The sequence below is a fragment of the Amblyomma maculatum genome, chromosome 7, assembly GCF_055883805.1.
Source record: "Amblyomma maculatum isolate TAMU_Amacu chromosome 7, ASM5588380v1, whole genome shotgun sequence".
Lineage (NCBI taxonomy): Eukaryota > Metazoa > Arthropoda > Arachnida > Ixodida > Ixodidae > Amblyomma > Amblyomma maculatum.
Window position 1 is genome coordinate 15,716,623 of NC_139350.1, and position 18,522 is coordinate 15,735,144.

Here is an 18,522-nt window from a genome sequence, read left to right on the forward strand (position 1 = left end):
AGGCCATTCGTCTGAGGGTGGTAAGAAGCTGCGGTGCGGTGAATGATGCGACATTCTTTCAGTAGTGCCTCAAGAGCTTCGGACAAGAAAACGCGTCCGCAGTCACTGAGCAGTTCCTTCGGAGTCCCGTGGCGAAGAATCAAGTTGTTGAGAAGAAACAAAGCAACGTCTCTTGCGGAGGCAGAGGGTAACGATGATGTTTCAGTGTAGCGAGTAAGATGGTCTACTGCCACGATAATCCACCGGTTTCCAGTTGAAGTATTAGGAAGAGGGCCATAGAGATCTATGCCAACGCGGTCAAACGGACGAGCAGGGCAGGGTAACGGCTGCAACGAAACAGGGGACTTCTGTGGAGTTTTTAGGCTTTGGCAAGATTCGCAAGCGCGCACAAAATGTCGTACAAAACGGTGCATTCCACGCCAATAAAATCGCAGACGTAGGCGCGTGTAGGTTTTCAATACGCCACCATGGGCACACTGTGGGTCACCATGGTACGCAGCACAAATGTCGGCGCGGAGATGACGTGGGATGACTAGAAGCCACTCCTGTCCATCAAGCAAATAATTGCGGCGATAGAGAAGACCGTCATGAATGGAGAAGTGGTGGGCTTGCCGGACGAGCGCTTTGGATGAATGACCGGGAGTAGGACTTGAAAGAAAATGCAAAAGTGCACTGATCCACGAGTCATTTCGCTGCTCAGTAACCATGTCGACAGTGGAAAGAGTCGACAAATCGTAAGCACAGACATGCTCAGACGAGGTATCACTAGGCAATGGCGAGTGGGAAAGAGCATCTGCGTCCGTATGCTTCAGACCTGATCGATAAATGACAAGGATGTCATACTCTTGAAGACGGAGAGCCCAGCGAGCAAGGCGACCGGATGGGTCTTTCAGAGAGGGCAGCCAGCACAAAGCGTGGTGATCGGTCACAACATAAAACGGTCGGCCATACACATAGGGACAAAATTTTCCGATGGCCCAAATAATGGCCAAACATTCCCTTTCTGTGACTGAATAATTGGACTCTGCTTTGGTCAATGTTCGGCTGGCGTATGCCACAACATACTCGCTGCAACCAGGCTTACGTTGGGTAAGGACGGCACCAAGCCCAATACCGCTGGCGTCTGTGTGAATCTCCGTAGGCGCAGTCGGATCAAAGTGGCGTAGAATGGGAGGCAAAACCAAAAGGCGGCGTAAAGTGTCGAAAGCTTTATCGCAGGCCGGAGTCCAGGCTGAAAGGTCGGAGCTGCCGGCAAGGAGCTGGGTCAGAGGAGCGATGATAGAGGCGAAGTTCAAGATGAAACGTCGAAAGTAGGAGCAGAGGCCGATAAAGCTCCGGAGCTGCTTCAGGGAGGTTGGCTTCGGAAACTCTGCAACTGCGCGAAGTTTGGTGGGGTCGTGAAGAATGCCGTCCTTAGAAACTACATTGCCTAAAATTGTGAGTTTTCGAGCGGCAAAGTGGCACTTCTTCAAATTCAACTGAAGCCCAGCGTCGGCGAGACACATGAGGACATCCTTTAGGCGGAGAAGGTGGGAAAAAAGTCAGTAGAAAAAACTACGATGTCGTCCAGATAACAAAGACAGATCTGCCACTTGAGTCCACGAAGAACAGTGTCCATCAGGCGCTCGAAAGTAGCCAGGGCATTGCAAAGGCCAAAAGGCATAACGTTGAACTCGTATAAGCCATCAGGTGTTATAAAGGCAGTTTTCGAGCGGTCATCGTCAGCCATCGGCACCTGCCAGTAGCCAGAGCGCAAATCCAAAAAGGAGAAATACTCGGCTCCCTGTAAACAGTCCAAGGCGTCGTCGATCCGTGGCAGAGGGTAGACGCCTTTGCGCGTGATTTTGTTAAGCCTATGGTAATCGACGCAAAACCGGATGGAACCATCTTTCTTGGTTACCAAAACAACCGGAGAAGCCCATGGACTGTTTGATGGCTGTATGACGCCCTGGCGAAGCATATCGTCCACGTTATCAGCAATGACTTGGCGCTCAGACATCAGTCCATAGATAACACAGTCACACCTGTCTCGATTATCATTTTCCAACTTCACTGCAAATCTTGCAAACATGGCTTGGGGCAGGTACGGAAGGGGTTGTATATTTTTTGGCAGACCGTACCTTGTGTTTGCTTCTCAGTTGTTTCTTTGCAGCGTATTGTAACTTGGTCTCTTTCTTTTGAATTTATTTCTATTTCTTAAAGCTGTTCAGTCCAGTTCGAGTTGTGTTGGTCTCGTATGCTGAATTTGCATCACGAATCACTGAAATTTGAGAAATGGTCCTTTCATAATTAGTGTTTTATGTCTTTCCAGTAGAAAGAAGTTGACACTTTATGTAAACAAATGATATGTGTTTAGCATATCTAGCTTATTTCACTTGATATTACGTACAAAACCACCGATCTAAGGTCACGTGAGGGTTGATAAGTTTCGTCGCAAGAAGCATATTGAAGGTGACAATCATCACTTCTTGTGTGTTCATTGTAGTTTACTAGGCTCTTTTGTGTGTGACATATTATTGCTAAATTCATCTGTCGTAAGTAGAAAAATCTGCTCTGGAATGAGCTAACTTCGAGAATCTACACCCCACACTTTATTGGATCGAAAACAGTGCAAAAAACAAAAACCAAAGCAGAGAAACACAAGACGAGCGCTGCTTTTTTTTTTCGTATACTTTCCAGAAGTTGCATACCAGTCCCGGAACATACGAGGGTGGTCGTGATGTCCTCCGTATTGCTCACCAGTAACCCGAAGGCGGTCTTTGAAGAACGACTTTGATGCCACCGCTCAGATGACAAGATCTTGCACATGCGGTGGGCATGACCCTTGGACAGCTGCAGGAATCCGTACATCACCTGAAGATCCAGTGGACACAGGCCTTGTCTTGCATACCACGACGCAGCATGAGCTTTGCATACACATACAGCTATTAGCAAAGCCAAAACGGCCGAGTTATCCAGATGAGGGTGAGGACAAATAATACAGCCCCGAAGTAGAAGAAATAAAGTTCAACACAATAGCCAAACGGGCGAGTTGGTGTTTGTCGTTTGTGCTGTTTTTCATCCAATATACTCCACCAACTCGTCCGTTTGGCTATAGCGCCACACTTTATGCTTGTCTAGGTTTATGCCATGTTGCGGAATGGTGGTATGATTGAAATTTGTGCATCTTTCTAAGCAGCATGGTGTACCGCCCCAATAGCAATGTCGATCATTCCAGTGACAGGCCCACAACAGGTCATGCGTCGAAGCAGTGCCACAGGAAATGTGGGCCTGCAGTGTGCTTCCGAGAACTGAGTTTTTGGCAAGTTTGTGGCCTCATGCCACCGCATAAACGATTAGTAATTGGCAAACCATAAAAGAGTGCTGTTCACAAGAAAAATGATGGCCTTGTGATAGGGAATTTGCCTCGCATTCGGGAAAAATGCGATTCGATTCCTGGTGCCGCAGGGTACTCACCGGCTTCTAATGGGTACTGGATTTCCTCCAGCATGAAGCCCCAAATTTTCTGGGGTGAATTGCTTGGAAAAGTAATTATTGACCAAAAAGTCACAAAAAAGGGCAACATATGGGCTTCTGCCGCACGAGGCGGCAACGATGGAACTGATCATTGACCTGTCGGCACAACAATTTCGGCCCTTATGCGGCCTTTTTTTTTTCAGAACTGCTGCTAATGCTGCGGCTCATGCCGAGGCTCAGAATGAGAACTAAAACGACAATGAACCAATTTTGCATGCTGCAAGTTTTGAGACTGCTATTGGAGATACATAGCGTAGCTGGGCACATTACTACAGCTGGTTTCGATCTAAATTGTGGTTTGCGCAGCTGCTGTCGATAATGCCCGCTTGTCGCTTAACACAGCGCAATCATCCAAGCGCGTCAAGTGAGCTCCATGCAAGTTCTTGCTCTTGCTTCTAAATATAAGTGAGAGGGTTTAGCAAAATAAGAAAAGAAAGGATGAAAAGTAAAATTTTTAAAACGGCACTACAATCGAACGGCCTGCCCTTAATTACATCAAGAAAATGACCAAAAATATCAACAAAGATGACGGGTTTGTTTCTTGCTCCTTGTTTCGCCTGGGTGGGCGTCTTTGTTTTGCATCGTAGTGTAAAGAACAGTCAGGAAGGGATCCCTCACATTTATTACCATTTAACTTACGCTTAAACCGACGCTACTGCGTGAAGCCCTGACACCGATTGCGGCTGCTATTGGAGATGCATTCCGTGGATTAAAATGTTAATACCGCTGTTGACAATATTAATTCTCATGGATGGATGGATGGATGATGGATGGATGGATGATAGTGGCTCTGCCCTTTGTATTGGGCGGCAGCTTTCGCCGCCTAGCCAAAAAATTAAAAGAAATATATTTATCTCTTCCCAGCGGTGCAGCGGTGGCGTAGCGGTAGAACATCCGCCTCGCATGCAAGAGGACCGGGGTTCAAATCCCGGTGCCGCGCAATTCTCCACCGGATGACAAAAAAAAAAAAAAATCCGCGTGTCGATGGAATTGCATATACAGGTTTGGGGTGCGACCTGATGCCGGTGAACACCTCCGGCAACGCACTCCCTCACCAGAACAGGAGTTGGCCACCCTGGTGCAGTAATTGGCCACAACCTCCTATGATAAGCTCCACAAAACCTCGGCCCTCAGTCACCAGCGGCTGCGGAACAACTGACCACGGCGGCGGTCAGACCTGTGACGCAGCAGGGGGTGCTAAGAAAGCCTGGCTCCGCTGGACAGGCCGCCATTGGAAACTGACCCTGGCAACGTTTAATGCTAGAACCCTAGCTAGTGAAGCTAGTTTAGCAGTGCTGTTAGAGGAACTAGAGGGCATGAAATGGGATGTCATAGGGCTTAGTGAGGTTAGGAGGCCGAATGAGGCATATACTGTACTGAAGGATGGGCATGTACTGTGTTATCGAGGTTTACCAGAGAGGCGACAACTAGGAGTAGGTTTCCTTGTCAATAAGTATATAGCGGGTAATATAGATGAATTCTATAGTATTAATGAGAGGGTTGCAGGCATCGTAATTAGGCTTAATAAGCGGTATAAACTGAAGGTTGTACAGGCCTATGCACCTACATGTAGTTATGATGACCAGGCAGTTGAAAGCTTCTATGAAGATGTAGAATCGGCAATGCGAAAAGTAAAGACGCAGTATACTGTACTAATGGGCGACTTCAATGCCAAGGTAGGGAAAAAACAGGCAGGAGGCAAGGCAGTAGGTGACTATGGCATTGGATCTAGGAATAGCAGGGGGGAGTTACTAGTTGAGTTTGCAGAGCGCAATAACTTACGAATCATGAATACCTTCTTCAGCAAACGGAAGAACCGAAAATGGACATGGAAAAGTCCTAACGGAGAGACTAAAAATGAAATCGACTTCATAATGTGTTCAACCCCCGCCATTGTGCAGGATGTAGAGGTAATCGGGAAAGTTCGATGTAGTGACCACAGGATGGTGAGGTCCCGAATTAGCCTAAATCTGAAGAAGGAACGCAATAGATTAGTAAGAAAGAAACCCATCAACGAATTAGCGGTGAGGGGGAGGGCAGAAGAGTTCAGGATCTCGCTACAGAATAGGTATTCAGCTCTAACTGAGGATGGCGACATTACCCTAGAGGCAAGGAACAATAATTTCAGAGATATCATTACTGAGTGCGCGGTAGAAGTAGGCGGTAGGATAGTTAGAGAGGATACCGGTAAGCTGTCTAAGGAGACGAAAGATTTGATTAAGAAACGACAGAGTATGAAAGCTTCCAATCCAACAGACCAGATCGAATTGGCCGAGATATCAAAGCTAATCAATAAGCGCAAGGTGGCCGATATAAGGAAGTATAACATGGAGAAAATTGAGCATGCTGTAAAGAACGGGGGAAGCCTTAAAGCGGTAAAGAAGAAATTGGGCATAGGCAAAAACCAGATGTATGCGATAAGGGACAAGGCGGGCAACGTCATCACTAATATGGACAAGATAGTCAAAGTAGCCGAGGAGTTCTATACAGATCTCTACAGTAGCCAATGTAGTCAGGACCGTAATGAGATTGGCGTCAGGGAAAAACAGTCAGACGTTCCACCAGTGACGAAGGACGAGGTCAAGAAAGCACTAGAAACTATGAAAAGGGGGAAATCAGCTGGAGAGGATCAGATAACCACAGATTTGCTGAAGGACGGGGGGGATATCGTGCTGGAAAAACTGGCCACCCTGTATACGCAGTGCCTGGTGTCATCGACGGTACCGGAAGCATGGAAGAATGCAAACATTATCCTCATTCACAAGAAAGGGGACTCTAAGGACCTTAAAAATTACAGACCAATCAGCTTACTGTCTGTTACGTATAAGGTATTTACTAAGGTAATCGCTAATAGAATCAGGACAACCTTAGACTGCAATCAAGCAAAGGATCAAGCAGGGTTTCGGAAACGGTACTCTACTATCGATCATATCCATACCATCAATCAGGTGATAGAAAAATGCGCGGAATATAACCAGCCCTTATACATAGCATTCATTGATTACGAAAAAGCATTTGACTCAGTTGAAACCTCGGCGGTGATGCAGGCATTGCGAAATCAGGGGGTAGACGAGCCGTACGTGAAAGTGCTGGAAGATATATATAGTGGCTGCACAGCAACCATAGTTCTGCATAAAGAAAGTAACAAAATTCCCATAAAGAAAGGTGTTAGGCAAGGAGACACAATCTCCCCAGTACTATTCACAGCTTGTTTAGAGGAAGTATTCAGAGACTTGGAATGGGAGCAGTTAGGGATAAGGGTAGATGGAGAATACCTCAGTAATCTGCGATTTGCTGATGACATTGCCTTGCTAAGCAACTCGGGAGATGAACTGCAAATAATGATTGATGACCTAGACAGGAAAAGTAGAAAGGTAGGCTTGAAAATCAATATGCAGAAGACTAAGGTAATGTTCAACAGCCTCGGGAAGGAACAGGAGTTTACATTAGGTAGCGAAATACTGGAAGTAGTAGGCGAATATATCTACTTAGGACAGGTAGTAACCGCAGATCCGGACAATGAAAAGGAAATAACAAGAAGAATAAGATTGGGATGGAGCGCATTTGGCAAGCACTCGCAGATTATGACTAGCAGCTTACCGGTATCGCTCAAGAGGAAAGTATACAACAGTTGCATCTTGCCTGTACTCACCTATGGGGCTGAAACGTGGAGGCTAACCAAGAGAGTTCTACTTAAGTTGAGGACAACCCAGAGGGCTATGGAACGAAAAATGGTAGGGGTAACATTAAGAGATAGAAAGCGTGTAGAGTGGGTCAGAGAAATAACTCAAGTTAACGACATTCTAGTGGAAATTAAGAAGAAGAAATGGACATGGGCAGGACATGTAGTGCGAAGAGAGGATAACCGATGGTCGCTGAGGGTAACAAACTGGATTCCAAGGGAAGGAAAGCGTAGCAGGGGGCGGCAGAAAGTTAGGAGGGCGGATGAGATTAAGAAGTTCGCAGGGGTCAAGTGGATGCAGCTAGCACAGAACCGGGTTAAGTGGAGAGATATGGGAGAGGCCTTCGCCCTGCAGTGGGTATAATCAGGCTGATGATGATGATGATGATGATTTATCTCTTCCCCATTTTTAGCTTCTAATTCGCCCATATCTGCCCCCCTCCCTTTTTTTTTTTTCTCTCTTTATTCTCTTGACTTTTTCCACCAATCCTCTAACCTCTCTTTTGTTATCAGAACGCGTTCCTCATCCATTCGTCCATCTTCCCCAGCAAATCCCAGCGCTCTCTCCAGATCTGCCGCTTTTTCCGCGGGAAGGGCAGGACGAAGTTTTTGGCACCTTAGAACAACATGTTCCGTTGTTTCCTCCTCAATTCCGCACGCCGCGCATAATATATCTACTTCCTGAAATTTTTTCCTGTACGTTTTTGTTCTGAGGGCCCCTGTCCTAGCCTCAAACAGCAATGAGCTCCCTCGTGAGTTGTCGAATAAACTTTCTTTCTTTATACCCTGTTTTCGAGTTCTATACATACCCAATGCTGATTTTCCTTGCATTCTTTCCTCCCACATTTTCCTTTCTGCCTCCTTTACCTGCTTTTCAATGCTGCTGTTTTGCTGCGGTGTATCTCCAAACTCTACGTACTTAAATCTGAGCTTTCGGGTTCTGTTAGTCCATTTCGTATTCAGGCTTTTCATAAAGAGGTGCTTGTACATTTTTCGTGCCCACCTTGATTCCTCCATTTCGGTTAATCTCTGATCATATTTTAGTTTGCTAATTGCCTCTCTAACCTCAAATGATGCCCAGCCCATATCTCCCTGGACTCCTTCATTAGGTGTGTTGCCATGTGCTCCCAATGCCAATCTACCTACCTTTCTCTGTCTGATTTCAAGGCCTGACTGTACTTCTGATTTCATGCACAGGACTGCATTTCCAAAAGTGAGTCCTGGTACCATAACACCCTTCCATACCCCTCTAACAACCTCATACCTGTTATAATTCCAGAGGGCCCTGTGTTTCATAATATCCGAACTCCTTTTCCCTTTGTCTATCGTAATTCTTTCATGCTTTTCTAGGTAATTTTTTCCTTCGTTGATTCATATGCCCAGGTATTTATAGCTCTCCACATGTTCAACCTTGGTGCCTTGTATTTCCAGCACGTCCCCCTTTCATCATTAAATACCATTATTCCTGATTGTTCGCTGCTAAATTGCAGTCCCAGCTTTTTGCCCTCTTCTCCACAGATCTTAAGCAGCTCCTGCAACCCATCCCTCTTATCTGCCAGCAGTACAATGCCATCCGCGTACATCAATCCTGGTAGAACTTGTGTTACTTTCTGTCCTCCCTGCATATAGCTTGCATCGAATCCCTTATTACTTTCCTCCAGGCGCCTTTCCATTTGGCTCATGTATATCATGAAAAGCAGCGGTGACAGTGGGCACCCTTGCCTAAGCCCCCTTTTTATTTTTGCTGGTTTTGTTGTTTCCGTCTCCCATACTATCACTGCCTCATTATCTGCATACACTCCTTGTATGAACTGAACCAGGTTTTTATTCAGGCCATATTCCTTCAACTGGTCCCACAGTTTTTTCTGATCTAAACTGTCGTATGCCCCTTTAATATCTAAGAACGCTATCCATAATGGTCTCTGACTTGCAGCTGCTGTTTCTATACACTGGGTAACCACAAATAAATTATCCTCTAGTCGTCTGTCCTTGCGGAAACCATTTTGTAGTTCTCCGAGGATATTCCCTCCCTCTGCCCATTCCTCCATCACAACTTTTACTAACTGCATTGCTACCCTGTATATAACTGATGTAACTGTGATTGGCCGATAGGACTTTATGTTATCTCTGCTTCCCTTGCCTTTGTATATTAGTCTCATCCTGCTTAATTTCCAATCTTTTGGAAATTACACAGTAGCCAACAATGTTGCCAACCTGCAGTGATGTTTCTCGTATGTATCATAGTGCCCTAACACAGATTCGAGTGAGATGAGTAAGGAGTTTGGGGTGATCCGCAGTACTTCTCCAAGCTACACGTATTCGTTTATGGAATAAACATTTGCACTTTCGAAGCGACGCGTAGTGTGCAGTCAGCTAACTGGACTACGTAGAGAAAAGTTAGTCAAGAAACTTTGTTAGCTGCATAAGTGGTTCTGGGGACTCGCAATGCGGCCGCCCATTTGTAGCAATCCAGCATCTCAGGAAAGCAGTTTGGAGACTCCCAGCGGCACAATTTATTCGGTGTCATGGCACTGCATTTTGCTTTTTGTCGTATTGTGGCATCGTCGACATTTTGCGCGTCGAGGGAGCGCTGCGTACGACTCCTGCCCAGTGTAAAATCTCCTGAATACAAATAGAAAAGCATGGAACGCAGAGCTGCATAGCTCGTCATTAAAACTGCTCTAAATAACTATTAGACACCGTGAAGAAATATTGGCATCGCTGAAACGAAGAAAAGAGTGCGCGTGAGGGTATAAAACTTTCCGCGTTTGAGTCCGAGGAAATTAAAGTATTCGTATCTAAAATATTAGCTGAGATCTGGGCCATTAAATTCCATAAATGTTCACGAAATATCATCCCCTCCGAGGCAATATACCAATCTGCCGCACCAAAGTCCAAAAACCAAAAAGTCACAAAAGTCACAAGTCCTCCAACGCTCATCTTACCCCCATAATCAAGGATAAGACACCGCTAATCAAAAAGATAACATAATTAACATCACTAAAACATCACTGGCCAAAGTCGAGGTATCGGTTCTATCCCGAAGTATAAACTTTTGCCCAAGCAGACGCCGCCACAATGAATACAAACTACCGAAGTGCCTGAATAACTCTCGTATACTCCGATTACAAGAATATTTCTTTGATAAACAAAGGACCGCTAGCTCACTTCCACCAGCTCAAGAACAAAGGACATCCTCACCCGGAAGAGAGAGACATTTTGACATATATATATATAAAGGCTGTAGAGTAAGATTTAATTCAAGCTTTCGCAAAACAAACGGCCGGGTACCCAAACCTTTAAAAAAACTAACATGATGCTTTACATGCTTTGAACAAATGAAATGATATCACTATCAAGCCCGCAGACAAAGGAGAGGGCATAATAATTTTAGATACAGTAAAATACATACAGGAACGAAACTGCCATCTTAATAATACCCAGTTTTACAAATCTCTCCTTGCAGACCCTACCGCCGAACATCAAAATACCACAACGACCACTCTGAACCAAACAACCCACGGACGAGAAATAACACCTCGAATAAACAAGGAACTTAAAGTCGCCAACCCGTCTCCAGGCCGGTTCTACATGCTCCCAAAAGTTCATAAAGGAAACAACCCACGTCGACCAGTAACTTTCGGCATCGGCACGATCACGGGACTCATCTCCGCTTACATAGACTAACTAATCAAACACATACCTCTAACTCACCCGTCCTACATACGCGATACTAGCCACTTTTTTGAAGAGTTACCGAAAGTAAAAGTTCCCGAAGGCGCGCTACTTTAACCCTAGATGTGGTTTTCTTCTCGACTAATATTATACATGATGATGGCATTCAGGACCTAGTCACAGCCTACGACAAATACAGCCGTAAAGATTTCCCTAGCCCGAGGGCAATGATGACACTCACCAAGTTAGTATTGGAACTAAACTCATTTGGATTTAATAATAGCTATTACCTTCAAACGAGCGGCACACAGCCATGGTAACTAAAATGGCACCAAATTACACTAACATATTTATGCATCATATCGAGTCAAATTTATTTTCCTCAAATCCGTTTAAACCGGCCTTTTACAAGCGATTACTTGACGACATATTTATGATATCGACAGACACAGAAAACAACGTAAACCAGTTTATTGCAGCACTGAACAACGCCCACCCCACTATATCTTTCACATACACCTACGCCGTGCCCCAAATAAAATTTTTTGACCTCACGATGCGAGTATAAGGGGGTACACTACTCACTAGCGTCTACAAAAAACCCACTGACAGACAACAATACCTTCATTTTAAGAGCTGCCATCTACGTCACTGCAAAACATCTATCCCCTACTCCCAAGCCATTAGATTTATGCACATTTGCTCACTCCCTGAGGACTTTGCGGAAAACGGGAACCGCCTGCGGACGGTCCGTAAGAACCAACACTAACAGGCTCCCATCCTTAACGACGCTATTAATAGGGTTACCAATATAAGTCGTGAGAATATTGTCAGGAAACACCAAATTACCCCTCCCAGTTCTCACCCGTAAACCTGATTCTAACTTCCACAAATAATGCCCCTAACTTTAATATAACTTTGAAGAAGCACTTTAATATCATTGTGAGAGTGACCGACTCTCGAAAATTTTTCAATAACCTCCACGCATAAACTATATACGGCCATAAATATACAAAATTGCGTAGTTCACATTATAATAAACCACCTCCCGCAGGTTGCCTACCTTGTGGCAAAAGTCTATGCCAGTTGTGCAAACACATGCAGACAACAAAGCAGGCCAACATTCCTTATTCAGCTTTCAAACATGACATTAAAGAAAACCCAAAACTATGACTCGGGCAACGTTGTATACCTATTGGAATGTGGAAACTGCCAGATGCAATACATAGGTCAAACACACACTCCCTTCAGAATCAGATTCAATAACCACCGCGCAAACACCATCCTTCCTACACAGCAACTACCTAACCTTCCCCTATCCAAACACACTAACCAAGTAGGTCATGAATTCGAAGAACTTAAAGTTACTCTACTACAAAGCAACTTCAGAACTAATTGTGAGTGTGAAAAACGTGAGTCGTATTTTATTCATAAATTTAATACAGTGAATTGCGGCATAAATGTACATCCGGGAATCCTTTCAACCCTTTGGGGTCACTAACCTATCGAAGCATTACAAGCAACAGATTCACTGTGAAGATAACCTTAGCCCTCTCCACATGCATTTAGTTACTGCCATCACGAAAAGACAGCCGGCGCCGTCGTCGACCATACCGAAAGTGTTTTATCCATTTTCACCCCCATTCCACCCGCACCCCCCTTCTGGCTTTTCTTCTCTCCCTGCCCTCTCTCTTTTTTTTTCTGCTTATCTGCTTGCCCCCTCTTTCCCGGCCTTCGGAATCTTCAGGCGCCCCGCATTTTCCTGGTTTGGCCGCCCGCCTGTACTCATGTTTTATCTGCTCCCTCTTTCATAGCAGTCAACAGATCCCTCAAGGCCGTCTTTATCTCCTCTTTTTTTTAGTGGTCCTTTCCCGCGTCTGTACAACTTTCAAACCTTTAAAACTGAAATTCAAGCAATGGAACCACAGTCTTGAGGGAGACCGGACCCAGGTCGAAATATCGACGAAAAATAAATGAAGCGTTAATCATGTTCTCATGTTCGCTATATATATATATATATATATATATATAAAGGGAAATGAGGGTGCTCGTTATAATACATGAAGGAAAGAAGCCAACAGTCGGCGAGGCCAAGGAAAGCGTTGGGGATAGTACTTTGTCCTTTTTTTTTTTAAATGTTTACTTGGATAATCACAGAAATTAGTAATGTAATCTGTTAGGGGAAAGATAATTAAACACAAAGTAGAAGAAAAAACAACGTGCCGATGGTGGGATCCGAACCCACGACCTCCGAATAACGCGTCCGGTGCTCTACCAACTGAGCTACATCGGCCGCTGTCCCCCCTGCTACTTGCTTGGGTATTTATGTTGTCTGTATACGAACCTTGAGAGTGTTCACCAGCGCCACCCTCAACCATAGCGGCGGACGTAGAACGTCCTTTGTTACCGCCAGCGTCACGTAGAACGTGATCAAGAGCGAGGGCGAAAGCTGTGCTAGAACCCTCTTACGCTACCTATGGCCTCAAGACTGCCAGAACCGAGACCCCCGTGAGCTACAAGCAGATCAATTAAAGGGAAATGAGGGTGCTCGTTATAATACCTGAAGGAAAGAAGCCAACAGTCGGCGAGGCCAAGGAAAGCGTTGGGGATGGTACTTTGTCCTTTTTTTTTTTTTTTTAAATGTTTACTTGGATAATCACAGAAATTAGTAATGTAATCTGTTAGGGGAAAGATAATTAAACACAAAGTAGAAGAAAAAACAACGTGCCGATGGTGGGATCCGAACCCACGACCTCCGAATAACGCGTCCGGTGCTCTACCAACTGAGCTACATCGGCCGCTGTCCCCCCTGCTACTTGCTTGGGTATTTATGTTGTCTGTATACGAACCTTGAGAGTGTTCACCAGCGCCACCCTCAACCATAGCGGCGGACGTAGAACGTCCTTTGTTACCGCCAGCGTCACGTAGAACGTGATCAAGAGCGAGGGCGAAAGCTGTGCTAGAACCCTCTTACGCTACCTATGGCCTCAAGACTGCCAGAACCGAGACCCCCGTGAGACCCCCGTGAAAGGACGTTCTACGTCCGCCGCTATGGTTGAGGGTGGCGCTGGTGAACACTCTCAAGGTTCGTATACAGACAACATAAATACCCAAGCAAGTAGCAGGGGGGACAGCGGCCGATGTAGCTCAGTTGGTAGAGCACCGGACGCGTTATTCGGAGGTCGTGGGTTCGGATTCCACCATCGGCACGTTGTTTTTTCTTCTACTTTGTGTTTAATTGTCTTTCCCCTAACAGATTACATTACTAATTTCTGTGATTATCCAAGTAAACATTTAAAAAAAAAAAAAAAAAAAAGGACAAAGTACCATCCCCAACGCTTTCCTTGGCCTCGCCGACTGTTGGCTTCTTTCCTTCATGTATTATAACGAGCACCCTCATTTCCCTTTAATTGATCTGCTTGTAGCTCACGGGGGTCTCGGTTCTGGCAGTCTTGAGGCCATAGGTAGCGTAAGAGGGTTCTAGCACAGCTTTCGCCCTCGCTCTTGATCACGTTCTACGTGACGCTGGCGGTAACAAAGGACGTTCTACGTCCGCCGCTATGGTTGAGGGTGGCGCTGGTGAACACTCTCAAGGTTCGTATACAGACAACATAAATACCCAAGCAAGTAGCAGGGGGGACAGCGGCCGATGTAGCTCAGTTGGTAGAGCACCGGACGCGTTATTCGGAGGTCGTGGGTTCGGATCCCACCATCGGCACGTTGTTTTTTCTTCTACTTTGTGTTTAATTATCTTTCCCCTAACAGATTACATTACTAATTTCTGTGATTATCCAAGTAAACATTTAAAAAAAAAAAAAGACAAAGTACCATCCCCAACGCTTTCCTTGGCCTCGCCGACTGTTGGCTTCTTTCCTTCATGTATTATAACGAGCACCCTCATTTCCCTTTAATTGATCTGCTTGTAGCTCACGGGGGTCTCGATTCTGGCAGTCTTGAGGCCATAGGTAGCGTAAGAGGGTTCTAGCACAGCTTTCGCCCTCGCTCTTGATCACGTTCTACGTGACGCTGGCGGTAACAAAGGACGTTCTACGTCCGCCGCTATGGTTGAGGGTGGCGCTGGTGAACACTCTCAAGGTTCGTATACAGACAACATAAATACCCAAGCAAGTAGCAGGGGGGACAGCGGCCGATGTAGCTCAGTTGGTAGAGCACCGGACGCGTTATTCGGAGGTCGTGGGTTCGGATCCCACCATCGGCACGTTGTTTTTTCTTCTACTTTGTGTTTAATTATCTTTCCCCTAACAGATTACATTACTAATTTCTGTGATTATCCAAGTAAACATTTAAAAAAAAAAAAAAAAAGGACAAAGTACCATCCCCAACGCTTTCCTTGGCCTCGCCGACTGTTGGCTTCTTTCCGTCATGTATTATAACGAGCACCCTCATTTCCCTTTAATTGATCTGCTTGTAGCTCACGGGGGTCTCGGTTCTGGCAGTCTTGAGGCCATAGGTAGCGTAAGAGGGTTCTAGCACAGCTTTCGCCCTCGCTCTTGATCACGTTCTACGTGACGCTGGCGGTAACAAAGGACGTTCTATGTCCGCCGCTATGGTTGAGGGTGGCGCTGGTGAACACTCTCAAGGTTCGTATACAGACAACATAAATACCCAAGCAAGTAGCAGGGGGGACAGCGGCCGATGTAGCTCAGTTGGTAGAGCACCGGACGCGTTATTCGGAGGTCGTGGGTTCGGATCCCACCATCGGCACGTTGTTTTTTCTTCTACTTTGTGTTTAATTATCTTTCCCCTAACAGATTACATTACTAATTTCTGTGATTATCCAAGTAAACATTTAAAAAAAAAAAAAAAGGACAAAGTACCATCCCCAACGCTTTCCTTGGCCTCGCCGACTGTTGGCTTCTTTCCTTCATGTATTATAACGAGCACCCTCATTTCCCTTTAATTGATCTGCTTGTAGCTCACGGGGGTCTCGGTTCTGGCAGTCTTGAGGCCATAGGTAGCGTAAGAGGGTTCTAGCACAGCTTTCGCCCTCGCTCTTGATCACGTTCTACGTGACGCTGGCGGTAACAAAGGACGTTCTACGTCCGCCGCTATGGTTGAGGGTGGCGCTGGTGAACACTCTCAAGGTTCGTATACAGACAACATAAATACCCAAGCAAGTAGCAGGGGGGACAGCGGCCGATGTAGCTCAGTTGGTAGAGCACCGGACGCGTTATTCGGAGGTCGTGGGTTCGGATCCCACCATCGGCACGTTGTTTTTTCTTCTACTTTGTGTTTAATTATCTTTCCCCTAACAGATTACATTACTAATTTCTGTGATTATCCAAGTAAACATTTAAAAAAAAAAAAAAAGGACAAAGTATCATCCCCAACGCTTTCCTTGGCCTCGCCGACTGTTGGCTTCTTTCCTTCATGTATTATAACGAGCACCCTCATTTCCCTTTAATTGATCTGCTTGTAGCTCACGGGGGTCTCGGTTCTGGCAGTCTTGAGGCCATAGGTAGCGTAAGAGGGTTCTAGCACAGCTTTCGCCCTCGCTCTTGATCACGTTCTACGTGACGCTGGCGGTAACAAAGGACGTTCTACGTCCGCCGCTATGGTTGAGGGTGGCGCTGGTGAACACTCTCAAGGTTCGTATACAGACAACATAAATACCCAAGCAAGTAGCAGGGGGGACAGCGGCCGATGTAGCTCAGTTGGTAGAGCACCGGACGCGTTATTCGGAGGTCGTGGGTTCGGATCCCACCATCGGCACGTTGTTTTTTCTTCTACTTTGTGTTTAATTATCTTTCCCCTAACAGATTACATTACTAATTTCTGTGATTATCCAAGTAAACATTTAAAAAAAAAAAAAGGACAAAGTACCATCCCCAACGCTTTCCTTGGCCTCGCCGACTGTTGGCTTCTTTCCTTCATGTATTATAACGAGCACCCTCATTTCCCTTTAATTGATCTGCTTGTAGCTCACGGGGGTCTCGATTCTGGCAGTCTTGAGGCCATAGGTAGCGTAAGAGGGTTCTAGCACAGCTTTCGCCCTCGCTCTTGATCACGTTCTACGTGACGCTGGCGGTAACAAAGGACGTTCTACGTCCGCCGCTATGGTTGAGGGTGGCGCTGGTGAACACTCTCAAGGTTCGTATACAGACAACATAAATACCCAAGCAAGTAGCAGGGGGGACAGCGGCCGATGTAGCTCAGTTGGTAGAGCACCGGACGCGTTATTCGGAGGTCGTGGGTTCGGATCCCACCATCGGCACGTTGTTTTTTCTTCTACTTTGTGTTTAATTATCTTTCCCCTAACAGATTACATTACTAATTTCTGTGATTATCCAAGTAAACATTAAAAAAAAAAAAAAAAAGGACAAAGTACCATCCCCAACGCTTTCCTTGGCCTCGCCGACTGTTGGCTTCTTTCCTTCATGTATTATAACGAGCACCCTCATTTCCCTTTAATTGATCTGCTTGTAGCTCACGGGGGTCTCGGTTCTGGCAGTCTTGAGGCCATAGGTAGCGTAAGAGGGTTCTAGCACAGCTTTCGCCCTCGCTCTTGATCACGTTCTACGTGACGCTGGCGGTAACAAAGGACGTTCTACGTCCGCCGCTATGGTTGAGGGTGGCGCTGGTGAACACTCTCAAGGTTCGTATACAGACAACATAAATACCCAAGCAAGTAGCAGGGGGGACAGCGGCCGATGTAGCTCAGTTGGTAGAGCACCGGACGCGTTATTCGGAGGTCGTGGGTTCGGATCCCACCATCGGCACGTTGTTTTTTCTTCTACTTTGTGTTTAATTATCTTTCCCCTAACAGATTACATTACTAATTTCTGTGATTATCCAAGTAAACATTTAAAAAAAAAAAAAAAAAAAGGACAAAGTACCATCCCCAACGCTTTCCTTGGCCTCGCCGACTGTTGGCTTCTTTCCTTCATGTATTATAACGAGCACCCTCATTTCCCTTTAATTGATCTGCTTGTAGCTCACGGGGGTCTCGGTTCTGGCAGTCTTGAGGCCATAGGTAGCGTAAGAGGGTTCTAGCACAGCTTTCGCCCTCGCTCTTGATCACGTTCTACGTGACGCTGGCGGTAACAAAGGACGTTCTACGTCCGCCGCTATGGTTGAGGGTGGCGCTGGTGAACACTCTCAAGGTTCGTATACAGACAACATAAATACCCAAGCAAGTAGCAGGGGGGACAGCGGCCGATGTAGCTCAGTTGGTAGAGCACCGGACGCGTTATTCGGAGGTCGTGGGTTCGGATCCCACCATCGGCACGTTGTTTTTTCTTCTACTTTGTGTTTAATTATCTTTCCCCTAACAGATTACATTACTAATTTCTGTGATTATCCAAGTAAACATTTAAAAAAAAAAAAAGGACAAAGTACCACCCCCAACGCTTTCCTTGGCCTCGCCGACTGTTGGCTTCTTTCCTTCATGTATTATAACGAGCACCCTCATTTCCCTTTAATTGATCTGCTTGTAGCTCACGGGGGTCTCGGTTCTGGCAGTCTTGAGGCCATAGGTAGCGTAAGAGGGTTCTAGCACAGCTTTCGCCCTCGCTCTTGATCACGTTCTACGTGACGCTGGCGGTAACAAAGGACGTTCTACGTCCGCCGCTATGGTTGAGGGTGGCGCTGGTGAACACTCTCAAGGTTCGTATACAGACAACATAAAT

General features: G+C 45.9%; 1 long non-coding RNA gene and 2 other non-coding genes across 3 annotated transcripts in view; 1 reads left to right on the forward strand and 2 right to left on the reverse strand.

The window, feature by feature from the left end:
* The window catches only part of LOC146182744 (uncharacterized), an 85,603-nt gene extending 82,590 nt beyond the window's left edge, over nt 1-3,013 (forward strand). Inside the window, exon 3 of the long non-coding RNA XR_014708389.1 lies at nt 2,680-3,013. This is a non-coding gene — a long non-coding RNA (uncharacterized LOC146182744). The remainder of the gene's footprint in view (nt 1-2,679) is intronic.
* A 10,080-nt stretch (nt 3,014-13,093) lies between these two features.
* On the reverse strand, nt 13,094-13,166 carry TRNAT-CGU (transfer RNA threonine (anticodon CGU)). Its single transcript has one exon. It is a non-coding gene; the product is annotated as a tRNA-Thr (tRNA).
* Nucleotides 13,167-13,598: 432 nt separating this feature from the next.
* TRNAT-CGU (transfer RNA threonine (anticodon CGU)) lies at nt 13,599-13,671 on the reverse strand. The gene has a single exon. It is a non-coding gene; the product is annotated as a tRNA-Thr (tRNA).
* Nucleotides 13,672-18,522: the final 4,851 nt, after the last annotated feature.